The sequence below is a fragment of the Leptonychotes weddellii genome, chromosome X (genome assembly GCF_054177405.1).
Source record: "Leptonychotes weddellii isolate Sample4059 chromosome X, ASM5417740v2, whole genome shotgun sequence".
In the NCBI taxonomy this organism is placed as follows: Eukaryota; Metazoa; Chordata; class Mammalia; order Carnivora; family Phocidae; genus Leptonychotes; species Leptonychotes weddellii.
This window is the reverse complement of record NC_138385.1, coordinates 37,139,866-37,152,048: the sequence shown is the minus strand read 5'-3', so window position 1 is coordinate 37,152,048 and position 12,183 is coordinate 37,139,866.

Below are 12,183 nucleotides of genomic sequence, written 5' to 3'. Positions count from 1 at the left end.
TAATTTTACTTTCATGTAAGCCTATGATTTTTCTCTAAAGGTACAAAAGGACAGGGCTATAGCATGCAAGAGGTGGTAGAGCACTAATCTTATAGATCATTGATCACAGAGTTTCCCAAGTTGTGATCTATGGAGTATTTATTCGTCAAAGTTCTCTGAGATAAAAGATTTCTGTGGTCAAATAATTTTTTTTTTTTTTAGATTTTATTTATTTATTTGACAGAGAGAGACACAGCGAGAGAGGGAACACAAGCAGGGGGAGTGGGAGAGGGAGAAGCAGGCTCCCCGCAGAGCAGGGAGCCCGATGTGGGACTCGATCCCAGGACCCTGGGATCATGACCTGAGCCGAAGGCAGTCGCTCAACCGACTGAGCCACCCAGGCGCCCATCTGTGGTCAAATAAATTTAGGGAACTCGCTGGAGCAGGGCCCCACTTTGAAATTTTACAGAATATATGTCTTTGTCTCAGAGAAGTCTGTAGAAACTTCCATTTCCAGCATATGGCTGACTTTGCTGAGTTGGCACAAAAGGAACGATTTTATAGAGGCCAAAAAGTAGTTGAACAGGAGAAACCTGAGAGGTAAGCTAGCCTTCAAACTAACTTTTTTCTCTTAGGGCTTTTCCTGAATTCTAGAGACCTTGAGCTTCTCCTTTAAAAACTGCATTGGAAATGGGGAACAGGAGGTAAAGCCTAAAGCCAAGACAGATGGTTTTTACAGGAAATCCCTGAATAAAGCTGGGAGTCCAAAGACATACCCTCAATGTGATGGTGAATGATAACTAGCTAGTCCTATAAAATACCTTAAAATTGTCCCATAATGAGAACACGAGGCTTAGATTGTTCAGAGTTCAAACACTTAATGAAGTAATTTCAATTTTATACAGATTATTCTAGAGAAAGTAAAAGAGGGAGTATAACTCAGCTTTTTCTATGGAGCCCTAAAACCTCAAGAACAAAATTAGATAAGGATAATTAAGGAAAGTAAAATTACAGGACAAAGTTGCTCATGAACACAAATGTAAAAAGTCTTAAGGAAAATATTATAAAATTAAATCCAACAAAATATAAGAAAGATAATATTTTAAAACAAGCAAGGGTTATCCTAGAAATATAAGGTCAGTTTAACATTAGAAAATAAATTAATGTAATTCATTACATTAACAGAAAATAATATATGATGATCTCAATAGATGTGAAAAAGTATCAGGCAAAAGTCCATTGATTAAAAAAAAAAAAAAAGCTTTTGCCAACTAGAAATAACAGGGAATGCTTGTAACCTGATACAGGGAATCTGTAAGTCTTAACACCAAACATAATTTTTGATGGAGGAATATTGAATTTATCCCTTTTAAGAAAGAAAATGAGGCTGACTCTCATTTCTTGTATTCAGTATTATGTTAGAAGTTCTAGCTATTGTACAAAAGACAAGGGAAAGAAATAAAAGATATAATTGAAAAGGAAGAAATAAACCATTATTTGTGCATTTTCTGATTTTCTACTGTAAAGAGCTTCAAGTATCTGAGGATAAATTATTTGAATCAATAAGAATATAGCAAGGTTGACAGATTAAATACACAGAAATCAACTCCATTTCTATTTATCAGGAACAATTATTAGAAATGTTAGAAAGTATAATAAAAAAGAAAACACTTGATAGCAACCACAAATATAAGGCAATCAAGATTTTTTTTAAGTTGCAAGCCTTTTATAGGAAACATTATAAAAATGGAGAGATATACTATGGATAGGGAGACTCAATACCAGCAATTAGTGAATTCTCCCCAAATTCATCTATACTTTCAGCACAATTCCTTTCAAATTCTCAACAGAGTTTTCCATGGAACTTCATAAACTGCTTCTAAAACATATGGAAGAACCAAGAACTAGTAATAGCCATTACATTCCCAAAGAACAAGAGGCCAGGGGTGAGGGTGAGGGCTTTCTCCTCCAAAGCATATTATAAAAATATAGTAAATAAGAGTGCATAGAAAATGAGACCAATTGTATTGAAGTACAGCCTACATACCACAAAATGCCCCTAGTTAAAGTATATAGGGTAATGAATTTGAACAAATGTACACACCTGTGAAATCACTACCTCTTTGCAGTTGAATGGCTTCACCCAACCCTCAGTCCTTGGCAACCACTGATCTACCTGTTGTCCCTATAGATATTTTTGGAGTCACCATTTTTGAAACTCAGTTAATGTTGAACTTCTGCATATCCTCTGATCGGGCAATTTGACTTCTAGGGATATACTCTAGAGAAACTCTTACACATGCGCACAGGAAGCAGGCACACGAGTTGGCATCATGGCTGCTTGCAACACCCATCCTTGCGGTATGTTGCTCTTGCTGCTTGGGTATGCTGCCCCTCTTTGACTCACTTTTCCCCCTTCCCTTTTCCCCCCCTTCTCTTGTAATTTTGGCCTTGCTTGTTTTCCCTGTTGTTTACCTTGTTCTTTCCTCATTGCTTCTGAGTTTCTATGTCCTGACATTTTTATTTTCAAGTCTACTATGCAGTGAACCCCCCTTTTACATTACATTGGCTATAATAATGGTTTGGAGTTTTCTCGGCTATTTTTGTCATCACCCACTCTTCAGCAGCTGATTCTGCAAAAGATACAGTCTGAAAAAAGGGAAAAAATAAACAAAAATCCCCTCAGATTTCAGGCCTTTCTGGATGCTGCAGGTGGCAAAAGGCAGATCTCAAGGCAAATGGGGGTCTTGGGATAGCAATACCACATTTACCTGGTGGTCGGGCTTTTAGAAACCTGAGTGGCCTGGAATAGTTGTGACTGCAAGTAAGTGATCACTAATCACAACAGTATGCAATTTATACTACAAGAGAGGCATGGAATTAGTTTTAAGCTGGATTTTGATTTATTGATTTAGAATTGTGTGAAATTTAGGATTACCTCTTCCTTGCTGTGGGCTGTTACCTTTTTGCATATAAACAGGTTCACATCTCTCCCATGTATTTATATTTTATTTATTTATTAAGTTTTAATTGATGTATAGTTGATATACAATATTATATTAATTTCAGGTGTATAGCACAGTGATTGGACATTTATATACATTATGAAATGCTCACCATGATAAGTTATAGTTACCATCTCTCCCATGTATAAAAAGTTACTTTTTTACCTGAGGTCCACTACTGGTTAATACCTCATCATTCTCCTTTCCATATCTACATTTCCTAATTTTTCTTTTTAATTATTTTAAATTTTATTTTCATTCCAGTATAGTTAACATACAGTGTTACCCTAGATTCAGGTGTACACTATAGTGATTCAGCAATTCCATATGTTGCTCAGTGCTCATCAAGATAAATGTACTATTAATACCCTTCACCTGTTTCACCCATCCTCCACCCATTTTCCCTCTGGTGACCATCAATTTGTTCTCTATAATTAAGAGTCTGTTTCTTGATTAGTCTCTTTTTTCCCTTTGTTTGATGTTTTGTTTCTTAAATTCCACATATGAGGGAAATCATATGGTATTTGTCTTTCTCTGACTGGCTTATTTCATTTAGCATTATACTCTCTAGATCCATCCATGCCATTGCAAATGGCAAGATTTCATTCTCCTTTATGGCCAAATACTATTCCATTGTGTATATATACACCACATCTTCTTTATCTACTCATCTATCAATGGACACAGTCTACTTCCATATTTGGCTATTGTAAATAATGCTGCTGTAAACTTTGGGGTGCATGTATCCTATTGAATTGTTTTTGTATTTTGGGGGTAAATACTGAATCATAGGGTAGTTCTACTTTTAAATTTTTGAGGAACCTTCATACCGTTTTCCAGAGTGGCTGCACCAGTTTGCATTCCTACCAAAAGTGCATGAAGGTTCCTTTTTCTTCACATCCTTGTTTCTTGTGTTGTTGATTTTAACCATTCTGACAGGTGTGAGATGATATCTCATTGTAATTTTGATTTTGATTTCCCTGATGATGAGTGATGTTGAGCATCTTTTTATGTGTCTGTTGGCTATCTGCATGTATTCTTTGGCGAAATGTCTGTTCATGTCTTCTGCCCATTTTTATTTTTTTATTTTTATTATTTATTTTAAAGATTTTATTTATTTATTTGAGAGAGAGAGAATGAGAGAGAGCACATGAGAGTGGGGAGGGTCAGAGGGAGAAGCAGACTCCCTGCCGAGCAGGGAGCCCGATGCGGGACTTGATCCAGGGACTCCAGGATCATGACCTGAGCCGAAGGCAGTCGCTTAACCAACTGAGCCATCCAGGCACCCATCTACTGACCATTTTTAAATTAGATTTTGTTTTTTGGGTGTTGAGTTGTGTAAGTTCTTTATATATTTTGGATACTAGCCCTTTATTGGATATATCATTTGCAAATTTCTTCTCTCATTCAGTAGGTTGCCTTTTAGTTTTGTTTATTGTTTCCTTTGCTGTGCAGAAGCTTTTTATTTGGATGAAGTCCCAATAGTTTATTTTTGCTTTTGTTCTGCTTGCCTCAGGAGGCATAAATAGAAGAATTTTACTATGGCTGATGTCTGAGAAATCATCGCCTGTGTTCTCTTTTAGGATTTTTATGGTTTCAGGTCTCACATTTAGGCCTTTAATCCATTTTGAGTTCATTTTTGTGTATGGTGTAAGAGAGTGGTTCAGTTTCATTCTTTTGCATGTAGCTATCCAGTTTTCCCAACACTGTGTGTTGAAGAGACTGTTTTCTTCCCGTTAGATATTCTTTCCTGCTTTGTTGAAGAGTAATTGACTATATACTTGGGGGTTTATTTCTAGGTTTTCTATTCTGTTCTATTAATCTATTTGTTTATTTTTGTGCCAGTACCATACTGTTTTGATTACTGTAGCTTTATAATATGACTTGAAGTCTGGAATTGTGGTACCTCCTGCTTTGCTTTTCTTTTTCAAAATTGTTTTGGTTATTCAGGGTCTTTGTGGTTACATACAAATTTTAGGATTGTTCTAGTTCTGTAAAAAATGCTGATGGTATTTTGATAGGGATTGCATTAAAAGTGTAGATTGCTTCAGGTAGTATAGACATTTTAACAATATTTATTCTTCCAATCCATGAGCATGGAATGTTTTTCCATTTCTTTGTATCACCTTCAATGTCTTTCATAAGTGTTTTATAGTTTTCAGAGTACAGGTCTTTCACCTCTTTGGTTAGGTTTATTCCTAGGTATCTTATTATTTTTGGTGTAATTATAAATGTGATTGTTTTCTTAATTTCTATTTCTGCTGCTTCATTATTGTTGTATAGAAATGAGACAGATTTCTGTACATTGTTTTTGTATCCTGTGATTTTACTGAATTCATTTATCAGTTCTAGTAGTTTTTTGGTGGAGTCTTTTGGGTTTTCTAAATTCAGTATATCATCTGCAGATAGTGAAAATTTTACTTCTTTGTTACCCATTTGGATGCATTTTATTTCTTTTTGTTGTCTGATTGCTGTGACTAGGACTTCCAGTACTATGTTGAATAAAAGTGGTGAGAGTAGATATCCTTGTCTTGTTCCTGACCTTAGGGGAAAAGCTCTCAGTTTTTCCCCATTGATTATGATGTTACATAGCCACCTTTCTTGAAAGAATTCTCTACATTCTTTTGCTTCCTCTCCTCTTTTTCACCTGCTGAATGTACTGCAGTCTGTTTTCACATCTATCACTTTATTACATTGGCACTTTACTAAGATTACTGATGAACTCTGTGTTGCTAAATTAGATGGACAGTCTTTTGTGCTTATATATCCTTGACCTCCCTTGCAGCATTTGTTTCTGTGGATCACTCCTTTCTGGAGAATTTGTTCCTCCTTGGCTTCTGTGAGCTATTCTCTCATGATTTCCCTCATCTCTGTAGCCACTCATTTCTCTGTCTCTCTCTTAATGTTGGTGTTTCTTTGAGTTCTCATACTTGATCCTATTCTCTTTTCACTCTGCATACTCTCAGTGACTGATCTCATCCTCTCTCATGACCCCCAGATCTAATCTCTTCAGTTCCGGGACTCTCACTTGAATTCCACAGGCATATCTCCAACCTCCCCATGTAGATAATCATTCAACCTGGTCAAATCTGAACAACAGGTTTGCAGAATGAGGATGAACAAAGAGAGGGTCTTCAATGCCTTTCCATTTAAACTCTGACCTTATCAGTACCTACAGTAAACTTCCTGTTTCCTGGTTAGATGGATGCTAAGGTTCAGCTCCTTCAGAGCTGGCTGTGAATCCTGGTTCTCTTATTTTTTTTCAAAGATTTTATTTGTTTATTTATTTGACAGAGAGAGAGAGAGAGAACACAAGCAGGGGGAGTGGGAGAGGGAGAAGCAGGCTCCCCACTGAGCAGGGAGCCTGACATGGGGCTCTATCCCAGGACCCTGAGATTATGATCTGAGCCGAAAGCAGCCGCTTAAAGGACTGAGCCACCCGGGCGCCCCCCCTGGTTCTCTTAAAATGAGACTTTGGCTAAGTCTCTTAACCTCTCTGATCCTCGGTTTCCTCATCCATGAAATGGGGATCATAATAATAGTATCTTTCACATAGGATTGTGGTGAAGATTACATGATTAAAGGATTAAATCATGGAAACTCCTTTGTACTGGTTCTGACACTTGGTGAGCACTCGGTGATATTTGAAATTATTATATACCATTGATATTTTTTGCTGTGTTTTTTTGAGGTTGAATACATGTTCTACTACTTATAGGCTGTTGTGAGCCTTACCTTTATCTTCTGTAAAATGGGAATTAATATATCACCCAAGTGATACATATTTTTCTGTGGTAAGCATGAAATGAAATAATGCAGGATTCTACAAACTTTTTTTGTAAAGGGCCAGGTGGTAAGTATCTTTAGTTTTGTAGGCCATATGGTTTTTGTCACAACTATTCAAATCTGCTATTGTGGCACTGAAGCAGCCATAGATAATATGCAAATGAATGTGCATGGGTGTGTTATATTATTTAAAAAAATTTTTTTTTAGATTTTATTTATTTATTTTGAGAGAGAGAATGAGAGAGAGAGAGTACATGAGAGGGGGGAGGGTCAGAGGGAGAAGCAGACTCCCTGCTGAGCAGGGAGCCCAATACGGGACTCGATCCTGGAACTCGCAGGATCATGACCTGAGCCAAAGGCAGTCGCTTAACCAACTGAGCCACCCAGGCGCCCGTGTTATATTATTTTTATGTTTCATGAAATACTATTCTTCTTTTGATTTTTTCAATCATTTGAAAATGTAAACATCGTTCTTAGCCCTCTGGTCATTCAAAAACAGGTGGGAACCAAATTTGATCCAAATGCTATAGTTTATTGATCCCTGAAATGATGCATGCAAATTGGAGATTCCAGCAAGGGAGTAGAAGTACTTACATTAACTTAACTAAAGAACATTCTTCTCTATCTGGGAAGGTTTGTTTGGGCAAAGGGGACAGCTGGTCTTCTCTCATATGGAGGCTAGTTCTGGTCGTTGTCATTCCTGCTGTGTGGGAAGAAGGAGAGATTGTAATCAGTCTTTGGCCTCTTTGAAAACTCTGCCTCTACAAAATGTGCCCCTTACCAAAGTGTCCTTAGATTGGACCAACCAGATCAGTAGTTCTCCTTCTTGGGGAAGAGCAGAGAGTGGATATTCAATGCCTTTCCATTTAGAATCTGACCTAGTCAGAGAATGAATTTCTGTGCATCTCTCCCTCTCTTCTTGCCATAAATGTTGTTGGATAAGTTGGTACTAGAAATACAAGGAGAATAAGACAGACAAGATTGCTGCCCTCATGGAGCTTACATTTTGGTGGGGGTGAAAAACATTGATAATTATTGGTGTAATTATTTGGGGGAAAATGTATTGACACTAGTTATTTAGATATTTCACCTTTCTTCTTCTTTATGATTGCTTCTGATATCTATATTTGCTTGCTTACCTGACATCTCCACTTGAATGTGTCACTAGCTTCTCAAACTTAGGTTGCTCCACACAGAATTCTTGATTGCCTCCATGCTACCTCCAAACCTGTACTTTGCCCAAGTCTTTCCCATCTTAGTCAATGGCAACACCATCTTCTCAGTTATTTAAGCCAGAAATGGGGGATCATTTTTATACCTTCCTCTCTCCCATCTCTCACATCCAGTCAACCACTAAGTTCTGTCTCTTTTGTCTCTAAAATTAATATCCAGAATTTTAACTCTTTTTATAACTTCTGGCATTTTAACACCCTCCTCCAAGTCATCATCATCTCTAGCCTTGACTACTGCAACAGCCTACTGTTTGGCATCCCTTTTCCATTCTAGTGCTCCTGCTGTCTACACAATAGGCATGAAATCAGATTAGATGCCCTCTCCCCTTAAAATCCTCTAATAGCTTCCCATTGCATCTAGAACAAACCCTAAACTTCTTGTGGTGGCCCATCAGACCCTGCATAATCTCACCCCTGCCTACCTCTTTCATCTCATCTTGTACTAATTCTCCACCCTGACCCCCATTACTAACTGAGTCCCAGTCACACTGGCCTCTTTGTCTTTTTTAGGCACATCAAGCTTCTTCCTGTAACTGGGCCACTGTATTGTTTTTGTGTCTTGGAATACTTCCTCCCAGGTTTGCTCATGGCTGGCTCATTCTCATTATTGAGGTCTCAAGTTTAAAGGTAATCTCTTCTCAAAAGTCTTTATAGTCTCATATGAAATAGCTACATGTACCCTCTAATATCTAGTCATTATCACATTGCCATAATTTATTTTCTTTGTAGTGGTTGTCATTGCTTGATATTATGTATTTATTTGTTTCCTTTTTTTTTGTTTGCTATATTTGTTTTGCTATATGTTTACAATATTATATATTTATTTGTTTCCTATATTTATTATTTGTCTCCTCCTATTAGATTGTAAGCTCCCTGAAATCTTTTCTGTCTTTAAGAGTCTTATTTTAGGCATGGTAAGGTTTAGGTACCTATGAAGCCTGTAAGTAATGATGTCAAATAGGCGGTTGCATATATTTAGGTAAAATGCTTAGGCCAGTGTGCCTGACACATAGTACACACCTAATACCTGTTAGCTATCATCAGCAACAGAAGCAGCTATAGTATCAGCATGATCAGCACCATCATCACCCAAGTCATTAATTGAAAAGGTATTTGATCATCTTCCATCTTATATCATCACATCAAACAACTAATGTGATTGAACTAAGTAGCTCTTTTAAACTTCTTGAGCCAATTTTCAGACAAAAAGTAACTGAAGAATTTAGGAGCCCTCCAAGATTTGTGTTGCAGAAATGACTGCCTTTTTTAGGGTGGGGGGATAAGCCACCCCATAGTCAGCTTTGTTGTCCCTCAAGAAAACTAACTCAGAGATCATTTGGGTGGCATTTACAAACTTCTTCTTTTTTTTTTTTTTTAAAGATTTTATTTATTTATTTGAGAGAGAGAGAATGAGAGAGAGCACATGAGAGGGGGGAGGGTCAGAGGGAGAAGCAGACTCCCCGCCGAGCAGGGAACCTGATGCGGGACTCGATCCAGGGACTCCAGGATCATGACCTGAGCCGAAGGCAGTCGCTTAACCAACTGAGCCACCCAGGCGCCCCCATTTACAAACTTCTTCCCACAGTAATGTTGCTACCAGACAGATGGAATGATGTGTTTTGAGGCTGTGCTTGTGTTTCCTTAGACAGTGGCAACTTTTAAAGGATGTTTGTTTCACAGATCTTGTTATCACTTATAAAATTGCTGTCAGTTTCTTCCCTACGCTTTCAATTACATAATATCTCACCTTTGTGTTGCTGACACCTGTATTTATACAAAACACTAGATAAATTGTGAAATATATGGATATATCAGCATATTTCAACACTTTAATGGAGTCTAATAAATCTCAGTAAACTTGCCCCTTTTCATGACATTTATGCTTAATGTAGTAATAAGTATGAAGTTGCGTCTCTCCTCTATCTTTCTAGGAATATTTGCCTCAGAACATCCTTGAAAACAAGAAGAAAATAATCTATTGATCCATGCTGAAACCTAATCACCCATTTTTACCTCCTTTCCAGAAAAGCAGGGGCAGAAATGGATAGGTAGAACTCAGAGGCCAGGGTCTTTGTAGGAAGTAATTATAATGGAAGGTAATGGCATCTACTGACTTGGAAAGCACATGAAGCTCCATATTTTAATTACAGATTTCAGTTTCTGACACAGATTTTGGTCTGTGAACTTGGAATACTATTTAAATTCTCTGGACCTCAGTTTCCTAATCTACAATGTGAGAAAAAAATCCTTACATTTTGGGCTTGGAAGAATAAGTGATATGGTGATATTTGGGAACTGAAGGTATAGATGCTCTATGAGAAGTTTTTTCTACTTTTCTGTCTGCTCATTTCTGTTACTTCCTTTCAAATATTCCTTGACTTCTGTACCTGCCTCATGGCTCTCCCAACAATGTTATTTCCTTTCATTTAAGTGGGTGGCCAGTACAACACCTTGACCTTCTCACAAACTATACAGTTCCTCTCTACTCCACTTCAGCCAACCATAACCACACCTTGGACATTTCTGAACGTTGAATTATTTTATCTCTTTGATCTCAAAATCAGAACTACTCCTCTCCATAAACTCTGATCCTTTTACTCTCCTGCCCTTTCATTCAACTGAATCTGCTCCTGCCACCCATATCACAACTCTGTATCATAACCACAAACCTTCTTGTTCACATTGTTCTTCCTGTTTGTCCTTACCTCCCTGCCCACTAGAAATCCCACAGTCAGCCATGCCACTGATGGTTGCTTTGGTATCCTTGGACTCTACACTCTGACTTTGCCACATGCTCACTAGGCCTTTGACCCTACCTTGAGTCATCCTTGTTGTCTGCTTTTTGGTGTTGGGATGCTGGTAGTTGTGGAAGAAAGGCACAAACAAATGTTGACTAGGTGGCCTACAGAATAATGGTATCTACTCTTGTACCTTTATACGTCATCTACTCTTTACCATTACTGCTCCATCAGCAATTATCGTAATTATCTTTGTTGACATCCTATCATATTCACCACAATGGATGTTTCAGATATTTTCTGTGTACAGATTCCCAATCCTACTCCCTTAAACTCTTGGCAGATGATCTTGCTTGGTACCTCATGAGAAGATGAAGGCTATCTATCATGGGACACCAGATATTTCCTGCTTTCCATATATTTTTTAATACTTTCTTCATTTACTCAGAATTTCTCTGTATCTTCAGTTTTCTATAAGTTTCTCCTCCTGTCTCAGCCAAAGAAGTGTCCCTCTTTTTAAGGCTAGTCTCTTCACCTGAGTTTTAAATTTCCCTCTTCCTCCTAAGGTGGGGCTGTACTTCATCAGTTTCTGCTCTTTCTCTAATATCAGTCTTTCTTCATTACCTTTTACTCATATCTTCTCTGGGGGAAATAAAAGTTTCTCAATCATTCAGAGCTACTCTTTTATCTCTTTGCTTCTTCTTTTTTTAAAGATTATTTACTTGAGAGAGCCCCCAATGCAGAGCTCTCCACAGGGCTCAGTCTCACGACCCATGAGATCATAATCTGAGCTAAAACCAAGAGTTGGACGCCTAACTGAATGAGCCATCCAGGCGCCCCTTTTGTTGCTTCTTTTTATTGCCAACTTCTGAAAATAGCAGTCATACTATCTGCGTCTATTTTCTTACAACACCCTCACTTTTTCACTCCTTTTTTAAAAAATTTAAATCCAGTATAATTAATATATGGTGTTATCTTAGTTTCAGGTGTACAATATAATGATTTACCAATTCTATATATTACTCAGTATTCATCAAGATGAGTGTATTCTTAATCCCCTTCAGCTATTTCACCCATCCCCCCCGATCCACCTCCCCTCTGGTAACCATCTGTTTGTTGCCTATAGTTAAGGGTATGTTTCTTGGTTTGTCTCTTTTTTTCTTTGTTCATTTATTTTGTTTATTAAATTCCAAAATATATAAAGAACTTTTACAAATCAACACCAAAAAAATTCCCCAAATAATGCAATTAGAAATGGGCAGAAGATATGAACAGACATTTCTCCAAAGAATACATACAGATGGCCAACAGACACATGAAAAGACGCTTGCCATCACTGATCATCAGGGAAATGCAGATCAAAACCACAATGAGATATCACCTCACACCTGTCAGAATGTAAAATCAAAAACACAAGAAAACAACAAGTGTTGGCGAGGATGT